Raw genomic sequence first — 14,658 nt, forward strand, 5'->3', positions numbered from 1 at the left:
AATATTGTCTGCTGAGTATATCTCGGCCGGTCCATAAGACCAGTCATATTTATACCTACCTTTGCATTAATATGCTCCGTCGTGTACTAGATACTTGTAAAAATCTGTTTAGTGATTGATATTATGGTACCCCAAATATGCCAAAAATCCATTTGAGGAGTCATATGATTAATTGTATATTAAAGTAACATTTAAGAGACGATATGACATTAGGAATCTTAAATCTGGCCAACCTTCCCCCAATAGACCGTTCATGTCAAACCTTCAAAGGATAGATGATACCTTTAAACCTAGCTGGTTTTTCCTCGTCTGGGCATATGTTAAGAACTTCATGAAGCTAAGTGTCTTTAAGCCCGATCGACCTCTACCCAACTGGGCATATATAAAAAACTTTATGTCCGACCAGCCTTTATTAGACCGATTGTATATTAAAAACTTTACGAGACTAAGGATGCTAAGCCTGGCTAGGATTAAAATCAAGGGGGAGCCACCCTTGGGCTAGGGTGGGCTCCAACCCCACCCATTTTTAAAAACTTACAAGTAAAATTTTATTTCAGTCTCATCCTCATTTTATTTTAGCCCATATGATCTATAGTAATTTTAATTCAGTCCTTATTTCTCCTGATTGAATTGTCAAAATTTTTAATTAAACCTAAATTTTCCTTTATTTGTTGCTTCACCTCCCTACGTGTACTGCTCTATCTATCGCACGAGCAGCCAGTGTCGTCGCCTTCCTTGTCCCTTCTTTCATGCGTCTAGCTGTGACTTGACTAGCACAACTGAAGCAAACTTTCTCCTTATTAGCGTGCTATATCTATGGGACATTGTCGCAGCTGCTGTCGCGACCCTGCCATCGCTACTTTCCTCCTTGACCACCACGACATCACATTTATTGCTATCCCCATTGATGGTTTTGTCATTGTTTCTCTTCTTGCCACAAACGGCGTCGACTCCACCCAGTCATCACGACTCGATCACAATTATCGTCGGTAAAAGACTATTTTGTAATTAAAATCCATCAGCTAAAAATCACATACTACAGGGGTGTAGCCAAGATTTAAAATTACTTGGGGATGATTGTCGGCATTGGTGTTCCGGCTACGATAGTTGCAGCCAAGTCATGATTATAGGGCGGAGTCGATGTCGCTTGTGGTAGGGAGAGCAGCGATGATAAAACTATCAATAGATAACAATGAATGTGATGTCATGGTGGTAAGAGAGGAAGGTAGCGATAGTAGGGTCGCGGCTATGGCTACGGTAATGTCCTACAGATATAGCACGCTAATAAGGAGAAGGTTTGCCGCAGTTATACTAGTCATATCGCGACGCATGCGAGGAGGGACAAGGAAGATGGCGACACCGATTGCTTGTGAGGTAGATAGAGCAATATATGTAGGGAGGTGAAGAAGCAAATAAGGAAAAATTTATATTTAATTAAAAAATTTCGCAATTCAATTCGGAGAAATAAGGATTGAAATGAAAATACTATAAATCATATGGACTAAAATAAAATAAAGATGAAACTGAAATAAAATTTTACTTATAAAGTTTTAAAAAGGTAGATCCACTACCTTAGCGACCCCCCTAGTGTCGGCCCCACGGATATGGAGGGAGGTTCATGCAGGTACACAGGCCATAGGCGCATGGCGGGGTAAACTCCATGTCGTCAATTCCTGAAAATCGACCCATGGCCATTACGCCAGAGATATCATGCGCCCACCGTCTGTGCTACGCCCTGGGGGCTACTTATAAAATTTTAAAAATGGATAGGATTGGAGTCCACCCTAACCCAAGATGACTTCTCTCCTAAATACTAGTAATTTTAATTTAGTGTTGGATAAGCTCTTTTTTATAAAATTTTATTATAAGTTGTAATATTTAAAATATTTTTATTATATTCTTTGATCGTGTTTATCTAATACATCTCATTAATAATAAAAAAATAACTTGTTTTATTAATGGAGTGGTTTTTTAAAAATTAAGACCTAAAAACTATGGCCTAATCCGACCTGACCTTATTTATAAATATGAATATTTTTTCAAAACGAAATTATATCATTAAAAATTATTAATTTAATTATAATTTTTTTATAAAAAATTATATGATATTGCTTATTATTTGCATTGTGATGGGGGAAAAGGACAGGAGATAGGTGAGAGAGTAAATTCTGATATGATGTTATTTATTTTAAATTTAAGTGCTCATAATATTATTTTTAATTTTATTCTTTCTTATATTAATAGAGATACTTCTACTTATAAATTTATAATTTCTTTTATATATTTTCAATATATTTATTTATATCTTATAATTCTAATAATCCTTCCACCAATGAAAGATCCTTTAAATAGAAAGTCTATTCATTTAACATGTGATTCATCATATCTTTCTATCTCTTAGTCCAATCGAATTTTTTTACCTCTCAGTCCAAGTGACTTATTATATCTTTATGTTCATCCAACTTATTAGAACTTCCTTATTTAATCATAACTAGAGCTTCTCTCCCTAATTGTCTACTAAGACTTCTTTCTCGGTGTCTGATTCTCTTGATCCGGATATTAGAGTCCTCACTTCTTTTGTTCAAGATCAATATTCTATTTACACGATTTGATTAGACCGTATCTTTTGTGAACCGTTTGTTGGGTTCGGAGTACAGCGGAAGACATATATTGAATCATGGATCTTTCGTGGTACATATAGTTTTACATTAAATAACATAAAAACATACCTCGAGTCCTCGATAGGTGTAAATAATATCACAGACAGATAAGAGCTCCACGTGTGACTCCTCTAGCGATATCCACGCGCACTAGATCACGAACTTGACACAATCCGTTAGGTGCTAGCCTCTTGGATCGACAAAGCCTTGGAAGCACTACAATCTCTTCCGAACGAAGAAGAAGTTGACGAGAGAAACTCGGAGAGAATGAATTCTTCACTTGCATCTTTCCGAGGATGGCTGCTTATAGCCTCCAAGGAATACTAAGAGTTAAGTTCTCAATAAATTCATCATTTATGATCTTCATTAATTAGGAAGATGAAGAGTTATAGGCTCCATAAATTCTTCATTTATAACCTTCATTATAATAACTCTTCAAATTCTTCATTAATTATCATTATGATGACTGTTCGAATTCTTCATTAATCATCATGATTATGACTATTCGAATTCTCTCTTCTTTGTATCAAATAAATCCTTGATCTCGACTAGCTTCCAATACCATTGTTCATGTCTATGTGTTATGCGTGCGACCCTCTAGGTTTTATACACGAAGGCAGTGTAAATCCATACACAGACTAAGGTAACCGTCTAGCAATAATTTTTAGTCACCCAACGCGATAAAATTAATATCAGTCATAAACTGTAAACCACTATGAATCGATTATTGTGTAATTCAATCTCTTCATCTAAGCCTACATCCCAATTAATTCGGTACATTATGCATCATTACCAAATTAATTGTTTTACTTGATTTCCAAGATATAATAGACTTCTCTTGAATGATAAATCATTCCTCCCATGGCCATGGATTTTGAGTCACTAATATCTCTATCAAGCGGCGAGAATGTTAACTCCTAATCCAAGAGAGCGATGAATCCTCTATTGACTTAACATTATTCTCTCTACGCTTTGTCATACACCCAACTACCGTATTAATCACAATCTGATTAAAGACTGCTTTTAACGGCGTCAAAGCACATAACTCTACGCATAGAATAAATGAATGTCTCAAGTCAAAAGATCAGTTACACTCGTTCATAAGAGAAATAACCAATGATGCTTAATATGTGGTCTTCTCTTAAGCGGGTCGTGTCCAGTATACCTCTAAACTCAAGCCATCCCCAAGTATAACTTGGATATCCATCCCTTGGTCTATCTCGACCTAGTCATACTCAGTGTTGATCTAGATATCCATGTCTCCTCTAGATATTTATCCTATCAAGGACGATTTTCAAATTAATATATCTATTAATATGTGGGACTTTATCATTAATCATATACGTACAGAAAAGTAAATAATTAATGATAAATTCTTGTCTTTATTAAATAATTATTCACAAAATACATAAGGAGTGACTTGACACATAAGTACACGTACTAACACCGTCGATGATTAAATATTCTAATAATTTTCTGATACCAATAATTAAAACTTATAAGATTTAAATATCTCTATTATTTTAATAATAATAGGTTGGAAGGTTATATCGATCTATAGGCTTAATCGATCTTTTTTTTATTTTGTAATTTTATTTCGGGGTGATCAGCCTAGGGTGAGTATATTCTGATAAGAGAAATGTAATAGAAACCCCGCACGGTGGGGGCGGCAATGCCCTAGTATTTGTTCTCGCAATTAGGGATGATCATGGATCGAGTTGGTTCAATTATTGGGATAAAAAACTATTCGATCTTACTAAATCAGATAATGTAATATCAGGACCTACATCCGGCCCTATATCCAACGGTTTTTATGTATCAGATATCCGACGGGTTGTCAGTTATTTAAATATCCGACTCTATATATAATGAAATATAAAATATAAATATTAGTACACTAAAAAAAATAAAATATTTTAAAATGATAATAATCATTACTCATTATAACTCGTAGCAGCTAATTGGAAATAGTTAGTATAACATATAGTAGTTTATCGGCAGTAGCTGATATAACGTGTACCAGTTTATCAACAGTAGTTACTATAAGTAGGAGTGATCACGGATCGGGTTGGTTCGGTTATTTGGATAAAAAACTATCCGACCCTACTAGATCAGATAATGTAATATCAAGACCCTACATCTGGTCTTATATCCGATGAATTATTTTTTTTAATTCGATTCAGATTGATATAAATGGATTGGTTAATTTGACGGATTGATTGCTCACTCCTATTCGCAATCACCGTCCAAAACTCGAGACCGACAAGAAATTCGTGTGTTTAAAATTTGAAGCATGTGGGCTAGAGGACGGACGGCTCATGCTTCCAAATTCGATTATTAAAGTTTAAAGGTCGCAAAATAAACCGTGGATACTGGGGCTATAGAAAACACCAGATGCAGTATTGATTATTAAAGGGTAGATTGAAAGTTGAGATGTGTTCTTCATCAAGTAAATTTTTTGGAAAGAATGAATTTAATCAAAATTCACCTTTGCCAAGATGACTAATCAATCCTTCCGATTAGGCCTGTTCATGAGTTTTAGTTTTTAAAATGGCTCGAGAATATTTTATTTGTATTTAAAATTATTAAATTCAAGCCATATTCAATAATTGTTTAAGTCGATTTTGGACTATAATATTTTATTATTTTATTTGATTATTCAAAATCCTTCTTGAGTTGTTATTTTGTTCGAAAGTCAATGAGATAGAAAGTTAGGGATATGTCGCTTCCACTGACCGTCTATTGACTTTGTTCTGTCCTGCAACACAGATGACGTCAGAGCCGAGCCACAGAAAGGGTCCCTGACATTAATCCTCCGACGCTCAAATTAATCATCGACGATAAAGTAGAAGGCGGAACAACAACAAAAAGGAATAGTGTGACATAAATAGTGTATATCGCATACCTCCGTCGGTGCTTGGACTCCCTTTTATATAGAGCTCCTATAGCGCGCGTGCACGCTCCCTAAGGTGAGCACGCTTCCCAAAGTTTCCCTTAAAAAGACTTGTTAGTAAAGTATCCCTGACACAATATCTTAACAAGCCTAGTATATTTCTGATGTGATAGTGAAAGCTTCCGCCGTACGTTGACTATGCTCGGTGTCAATGGCACTAACTCCCAAAAGGATATCGAGGGATAACATAGCGAGATAGCTGCTAGGTCGAGCGGGATAGCCGCTCGGGCAGGACTTCGCTGTTCCTGTGTACCGTCCGCTCGGTTGGGACTTCGTTGCATGTGTCACGTCCGCTCGACCGGAACTCCACTGTGCTCGTGTCGCGTCTACTCGACTGGAACTCCATTGTGCTTGTGTTGCGTCCGCTCGGCCAGAACTCCACTGTCTTGTGTCGCGTCCGCTCAGCCGGAACTCTATTGTGCCAATGTCGAGTCCTGCTGCTTGGGTAAGTGGGGTAGTTACTCGGCCCGGCTTCTGCATATCGTCTCTTCTTCCATCCGGTGTCCATTACTCCATTGAACGTCGTGTTAGAACCTTCGGATAGCGGCTAGAGAGGGGGATGTGAATAGCCGACCCCAAATTTTCGTTTCTTCCTACAATTTAAGTTAGCGCAGCGGAAATAAAGAGTAGAAACGAAAGTGGAGAAGATCAAACCTCAAACACGATGATGTAACGAGGTTAAGAGATGATACTCCTACTCCTCGGCGTGTCCGTAAGGTGGACGAAGCCTATCAATCCGTCGGTGGAAGAGACCCCGGAAAATCGGCTAATAGAAACTCCTTCTGGGTGGAGAAACCTCGCCACAAACTTCTTGCAACAGTAAGATAGGAGTACAAAGATACAGCACAATACAAAGGCAGTAAGAATGTAAAAACACAGCTTGCCTTCTCGTCGACTGGATGAAGCAGCAACTTCACGAAACACCTACAACAGCAGGAACCAGCCGAAGGAAGCTTCCACGAAGCTTCAGGAAAATGAGAGCTCAGCAAAGCTCTGATTGCAGTAAGATCAGAAAGAAAAGAGAGGCAGTGACACTACTGTAGAGGCACTCGACCCCTTTATATCCCTGAACCTGCGAACCTGCGAAGAGGGGAGAAGACACAGCAGAAATCTAGCCGTTGTGACTCAACGGCTAGAGCTGGACCGATCAGGCTCCACCCTGATCGGTCTTGGGGACCGACCAACTCTCTGTGAGAGTTGGCTTCAAAGCCTGATCGGTCTGTGGACCGATCAGACTGTAGGTGGATCGGTCCACAGACCGATCCCCTCCTATTGCCCTCTGAATTCCTTCGCTTCCTGATCGGTTTACAGACCGATCAGATAACCCACAGTAACCTTCTGTTTGGTTACTGATCGGTCACCAGACCGATCAGATAAACCAAAGTATCACTGGATCGGTCACCAGACCGATCCAGGTTTAGAGCTCCCAGCCCTAAACCCTACCTGGTCCTGAGAACGAGCTACCGAGCCCTCTCTGACCTAGTCCGGAGAACGAGCTATCGAGCCCTCTCCGACTCCATCCGGTCCAGAGAACGAGCTACCGAGCCCTCTCTGACCACAGTTCGGAGAACGAGCTCCCAAGCCCTCTCCGACTTCCCATGCCAAGTCTCCATACTTGGACTTTTCCCGTGCCAAGCTCCCTGCTTGGACTTTTCCCGTGCCAAGCTCCCTGCTTGGACTTTTCCGTGTCAAGTCTCCATACTTGGACTTTTCCCGTGCCAAGCTCCCTGCTTGGACTTTTCCCGTGCCAAGCTCCCTGCTTGGACTTTTCCGTGTCAAGTCTCCATACTTGGACTTTTCTCGTGCCAAGCTCCCTGCTTGGACTTTTCCCGTGCCAAGCTCCCTGCTTGGACTTTTCACCAGATGTCTGGTCAACCTTGACTTATCTGGATTTCCCTTGCCTGACTTCACTCACCAGAACTTTCCAACTGCCTGGCTTCACTCACCAGGACTTTCCCTTGCCTGGCTTCACTCACCAGAACTTTCCAACTGCCTGACTTCACTCACTAGGACTTTCCCTTGCCTGGCTTCACTCACCAGGACTTTCACCTGGCTTCACTCACCAGGATTTCCCGAATCAGGTCGACTCACCTCGGGTCAACCAGGTCAACCTTGACCAAAGATTGCACCCACAATCTTCCAAGTTTGTATTCTGTCAAACATCAGAATACAACTTTTCTATCCTCGTCAAACATCAAAATACAACTTCTCTATTTTTTGTCAAACATCAAAATATACCTCGAGTCAGGTCAGCTTGAGTCGGGTCAACCAGGTCAACCTTGACCTAAGGTTGCACCAACAATCTCCCCCTTTTTGATGTTTGACAAAAACCATAATCAAGTTAGGTTAAACCGATAACCTAACTTAGGTTTTCCAATAGTTCTCCAATCAATGTTCTTCCTTGAACATTCTCCCCAAACTCCAATGTTCTTCCTTGAACATTCTCTAGACATTTCTCCCCCTTTTTGACACACATCAAAAAGAGTGAATCAAGGTTAAGAGTTTCTTCCAAATGAAAGTCCCATACCTTTCATTGAAACCCTTAATTTCCCCTTGATACTAAAGACAACAATCAACTTAGTGACCATCCCATGTCACTCATCCTCAGAAATCGAGTAAAAACTCCCCCTAAACGTCAACTCCCCCTTGACCATTAGGTAAAACTCCCCCTAAAGGTCAACTCCCCCTTGACCATTGTACCAACAATGTCTTGGAGAGTTTCAATCCTTTAGAAATCTAAAATACGAACTTCCAGCTGACATTTCAGACAATCAGTCGAAAATCAACATTTTGGCACGCTCAACCCTTTACTGGATCGGTCACCAGACCGATCAGACTTTCCTGGATCGGTCCAGTGACCGATCCACACTACTCTGGACCGATCAGCATCCCCTCTGATCGGTCCACAAAGCTCTGATAGGAATTTCTGATTTTTCTCCCGAAATTCAGAAATCCCTAAAAAATTACAGAAAATTCCAAAAATTGTAAAATTTTGAGGATACATTCCTCATAACATATATTATCATGGAAAAATAGTTTTCTATGAAAATAACTTCCATTTTTAAATCTTGATACAAAGTTTGAAAAACTTTGAAATAGCTCAAGGTTAATCCATCTTTGTATCAACTTACTCAATGATGAATGCTATCACTAGAAAAGCTTCATCAAGGTTTTTCAAATCAATTTTGAAATGATTTTAAACCATTCAATTTAGGACAACAATCTTAGGGTTAAATGTACATGACTTGTACACAAGCTTTCCCTATGATCCTCAATTACGAACTAGGCTCATCTAGGTACAAGAGCTATGCACCTTGATCCTAACTCATAATCCTAATATCTCACACACATCTAAGGTGTATCAAACACATCCAAGTCAATTTTGATGTGAGATATGGGTTTAGGTCATCTTAAGCTAAGTTCTCATGCATTTTCTAGACAACAATTTGATTTCCATATCAAATTGAGTTTTTATCCTTAAATCAATTTAATTGATCATAAATGCAAGAGATGATGACATGACATAAAAAAATATCATAAGTGAAAACATGTGTCAATGTCATGATGTCATGTCATAAAGTATGAAACTTAAATAAAGCATGACATATAACTAACCTAAGCATTATCATGACATTTCAAATGATAGTAAATTAGATATGATGTCATGACATGGCATATGGCAAACAATATATGGCAAATAACATATAAAGGTATAGAAAATACCTAATTCTAGCTTTAGTTGCCATTTTTGATAATTTTGATCATTTTGCCATAAATTCTATATTCCTAAGTGTAATAATAGACCTAAAATCATATACCAAAGATTTTTAGATCACTATGTGCCAATTAGATTGACTCTAGAAAACTCCTCAAATGTGATTGGCACATCCTAATCACCTTAGGAATAACTTTCCATTTCATTTTCAAGGCTTAATTACACCTTGAAAATTCCTGAAGTGCCACCTTTTGCCATGATTAGGTTAACTACCTATTCAAGTAAGGTTGGCACATCCTAAACCATCTAGCGTGATGGAATCACGCTCTTAGGAACCCAATACCTATTGGAGCTCATTGGGTTCACTAAATATTCACTAGGGATGACTTCCCTAGCAACCCTCCTAGGCTTTAAAGCCTTGGTCATTTGGGACTCATCAAGATCAACTCTAGGGGTGACTCCCCTTGTGACCTTGGTGATGGTCTTTCTAGCCCTAGGTCTTGTTCCATAATCGAATGGAACATTATGATAAGTGAGCTTGACCACTTGAGTCTTAGGTTTGTGACCCAAACCTCTCATGTTCCTGGGCTTTGATTTCTGACCCTTAGACCCTTGAGTTGACTTCTCTAAATTCTTAAGGGTCTTTTCTAAGTTGTCAAGTCTTGACCTCAAGACTTGATTTTCCTTCTCTAATACCTTAAGCTTTAATTTTCCATTTTTCTTTGAGCTATTTCTAGGCATATGTCTAGTTGTTTTGGGATTCCTACCTAGGTTTTCCTTAACCTTAGATGAGTTAATTCTAGGGTTGGTTTTTCTAGTATTGTCCTTATCTAGGCTACACATGTTTGACACCTAAGCACGTGTATCAGTTACTATAGTTATCATGCTTATTATTATTGACAATAGCAATAAGGCTACTAGCATGCATCCTACTAGAATTGCAAGAATGTACCTTAGAGATTACCTTAGGGTTTGCCTTAGCTCCCCCTATAGACGTGCTCGGTCTCTTGTCCTTGTGAGATTGCCTCCCCCTCGGACATTGGCTTCTATAGTGTCCCCTTCGCTTGCATTGGAAGCACACCACGTGCTCCTTACCCTTGCGTATCAGGACTCCGACTTTCTTGACCTTTGGCGCCGGTGGAGTCTTCCTAATCCTCCTTGGACACTTACTCTTGTAATGTCCATATTCCCTATACTCAAAGCACATTATATGTAATTTACAAGAAATTAAATTGCTTGAGTTACCTAGTGTTGAGGGTGAATATGAGCTTTCTCCTTCATCCCTTCCGGAGGTAAAAGCTTCTTCTTCTTGCTCCAATCTTGAAGAAGAACTCTCCTCCTCTTCTTCCTTAGATGTTGAGTAGCCCTCAACTTCTAATTCCTTACCTCCATGAAGTGAGATACTTGACTCACTTGACTCCTCTTCATGACTTGAATTGGAGCTTCCCTCATGGAACTTGGCCAAGTTGTTCCACAATTCCTTGGCATTGTTGTAACCACCTATCTTACACAAGATATCGTTAGGTAATGAGAATTCAAAAATTTTCATTACCTCGTCGTTGATTACGGATTGGTGGATTTGTTCCTTCGTCCACCTCTTCTTTTCAAGAATTTCTCCTTCTTCATCCCTTGGAGGAACAAAACCTACTTGTACACAATTCCAATTAACTAAGTTAGTCATAAGAAAGTACTTCATTCTTACCTTCCAAAACGCGAAGTCGTCGCGATCGTAGAAGGGTGGAATCGTGACGTCTTCTCTAAGTCCATCCATTCTCTAGCTTGTGCTCCCTTGGGTGTTAATCCGACGAAGAGCAACCTTGCTTTGATACCACTTGTTAGAACCTTCGGATAGCGGCTAGAGAGGGGGGGTGTGAATAGCCGACCCCAAATTTTCGTTTCTTCCTACAATTTAGATTAGCGCAGCGGAAATAAAGAGTAGAAACGAAAGTGGAGAAGATCAAACCTCAAACACGATGATATAACGAGGTTCGGAGATGATACTTCTATTCCTCGGCGTGTCCGTAAGGTGGACGAAGCCTATCAATCCGTCGGTGGATGAGACCTCGGAAAACCGGCTAATAGAAACTCATTCTGGGTGGAGAAATCTCGTCACAAACTTCTTGCAACAGCAAGATAGTGTTGGTTGCTACTCGGAAAGCCTATAGGTTCCACTGTACAAAAATTTTGTACAAAGGTCTGAACCTTTTCCTAGCTACCATGTGTTCTTTTAAATTAAATTTTGGATCTCCTGCGGAACTTAACACGTTTGATCCAAAACTTAATCTATTTGTTCTTTTAGGTTTTGACTTGGATCTCCTGCGGAACTTAACACGTTCGACCCAAGTCTCCTTAAGTTATTAATTCCATTAAATATCAATTTCCATAAAAGGTTCCCAGTACTGACGTGGCGAGGCACATGGCCTTCTTGGATATGGGAGCAACCACCACCGACTAGACAAAACCTTTAATAGAAAGCTAATATTTAATTTCCTAAAATAACTTTAGGTTAACCAAAGAGAACAATCAAATCACAAGGAAAAGAAAGAAACAAAAGAACACAACTTCGAAAAACCATATTCGAAATACTAGAACGTAAGCCTCTTGTATTTGGTATTATTTCCATAAATAACTAGCATGATGCGGAAATAGAAATTACTAGTTATACCTTGTAGAAAAACCTCTTGATCTTCTACCGTATTCCTCTTCTAACCTCGGACGTTGTGTGGGCAACGATCTTCCAAGATGAGAAACCACCAACCACCTTCTTCTCCTCCAAGCAAGGTTCGGCCACAAAAGGAAACTTCACCAAGGAGGAAAAACAAAATACTAACCAAGCTCCAAGAGATGCTAGCTTTCTCTCCTTCTTCTTCTTCTTCTCCGAGTAGTATCCGGCCACCACAAGAACTCCAAGGGAGAGGGAGAGGTTCGGCCACCACAAGAGGAAGAGAGGGAGAGGGTAATGGCCGGCCACAACACCAAGGAAAGAGGGAGAGAAAACAATAGAGGTTGTGTCTTGTGAAGGCACCCTCACCCCTTCTTTTATATTCCTTGGCCTAGGCAAATTAGGAAATAAATTTTCCTTAATTTCCTTAACATGATTTAATTGAGAGAAATAAAATAAAATTTCCCCAATTAATTTGTGATGGCCGGCCACATCATTGGAAGGCAAATAGGACAAGTTTCAATCAACAATTAAAACTTCCTAATTTGTTTCCGGAAATTTTAAAAAATAAAATTTCTCTTTAAAATCTCTTCATGGTTAATAAAAGGAAATATCTATAATTTTAATTTTATTAACATGTGAATAATTTTAAAGAGAAAATAAAACATCTCTCCAATCTACAAATAAGGAAAGAGATCTAATCTCTTTCTTTAATCTTTTGTAGATTTTTTATAAGAGAGATATTTTAATTTTAATTCTCTTTAAAATATATCTTCCACATAATAATAAAAATTAAAATTAAATTTCTTTTTGAATTTTATTTGGCCGGCCCTACTAGCTTGGGTTCAAGCTAGGGCCGGCCACCCAAAATCATACCTAGGCCGGCCCTAGCTTGATTCCCAAGCTAGCTTGGCCGGCCCCCTTTGGGTGGGTGTAGAAGGTGGGTATAGGTGGGTATAGTACTCTATAAATAAGAGGCTACGATAGGGACCGAGAGGAGGAATTGGTTTTGGTCTCCCGATAAAATTAAGCATCCCGTGTTCGCCCCGAACACACAACTTAATTTTATCAATGATAATTCATTCCACTAGAGAACTATCATTGAACTACCGCACCAATCCCAAATTACATTTTTGGGCTCCTTCTTATTATGAGTGTGTTAGTCTCCCTGTGTTTAAGATATCGAATGTCCACTAATTAAGTGAGTTACTGACAACTCATTTAATTAATATCTAAGTCCAAGAGTAGTACCACTCAACCTTATTATCATGTCGGACTAAGTCCACCTGCAGGGTTTAACATGACAATCTTTATGAGCTCCTCTTGAGGACATTATCAACCTAGTATCACTAGGACACAGTTTCCTTCTATAATCAACAACACACACTATGAGTGATACCATTTCCCAATTTATCTGGTTTATTGATTCATCGAACTAAATCTCACCCATTGATAAATTAAAGAAATAAATATCAAACATATATGCTTGTTATTATATTAGGATTAAGAGCACACACTTCCATAATAACTAAGGTCTTTGTTCCTTTATAAAGTCAGTATAAAAGGAACGACCTCAAATGGTCCTACTCAATACACTCTGAGTGTACTAGTGTAATTATATAGTCAAGATAAACTAATACCTAATTACACTACGACTTTTTAATGGTTTGTTCCTTTCCATTCTGGTCGTGAGCTACTGTTTATAATTTATAAGGTACTGATAACATCATCTTCTGTATGTGACACCACATACTATGTTATCTACAATATAAATTAAATGAACAACTACAAACAAATGTATATAATTAGACCAAATGTGATTCTTTATTCATAATGAATGTTTACAAAGCTTAGGCTTTCAGTATACACTCCAACAATCTCCCACTTATACTAATGACTAAGCTGCCATATCTTCTACCATACATCTGATTCCCATTCCCTCCACATGCCGATCAAAAGCTTTCGCCGGAAGGGCCTTAGTGAAAGGATCTGCCAGGTTATCCGCTGATGCAATCTTGGCGATGACAACTTCTCCTCGCTTCACGATATCTCGTATCAGGTGGTACTTGCGCTCTATATGTTTACTCGCCTTATGAGCTCGTGGTTCCTTCGAGTTTGCAAGATCGCTATTATCACAATAAATTGTGATGATCTTGGGCAAACCAGAATCACATCTAAGTCCATTAGAAAGTTCCCGAGCCATACCGCTTCTTTAGGCGCCTCGGAGGTACATACTCGCTTCCATGGTTGAGTCCAAACGCATTTTCGCTTAACACTCCTCCATGAAATGGCTCCACCTCCTAAAGTAAACACATAGCCTGATGTAGACTTACTATTATCCCTATCTGATTGGAATCAATGTAACCCACTGGGAGCAAATCATCCGCTTGGTAAACTAGCATATAATCCCTAGTCCTTCTCGGGTACTTTAATATATGCTTTACCGCAGTCCAATGTCCTTGTCCAGGTTACTCTGATATTCTGACCATGCCTACGGCAAAACAGATATCGGTCTCGTACATAACATTGCATACATTAGGCTTCCCACCGAAGCATAAGGAATCGCTTTCATGTCCTCTATCTCTTTTGATGTCTTTGGAGACATCTCTTTAGATAGAGCTACTCCATGTCTAAAAGGTAAGAAACATTTCTTGGAGTCTTGCATGCT

The sequence above is a fragment of the Zingiber officinale genome, chromosome 8B (assembly GCF_018446385.1).
Source record: "Zingiber officinale cultivar Zhangliang chromosome 8B, Zo_v1.1, whole genome shotgun sequence".
Classification (NCBI taxonomy): Eukaryota; Viridiplantae; Streptophyta; class Magnoliopsida; order Zingiberales; family Zingiberaceae; genus Zingiber; species Zingiber officinale.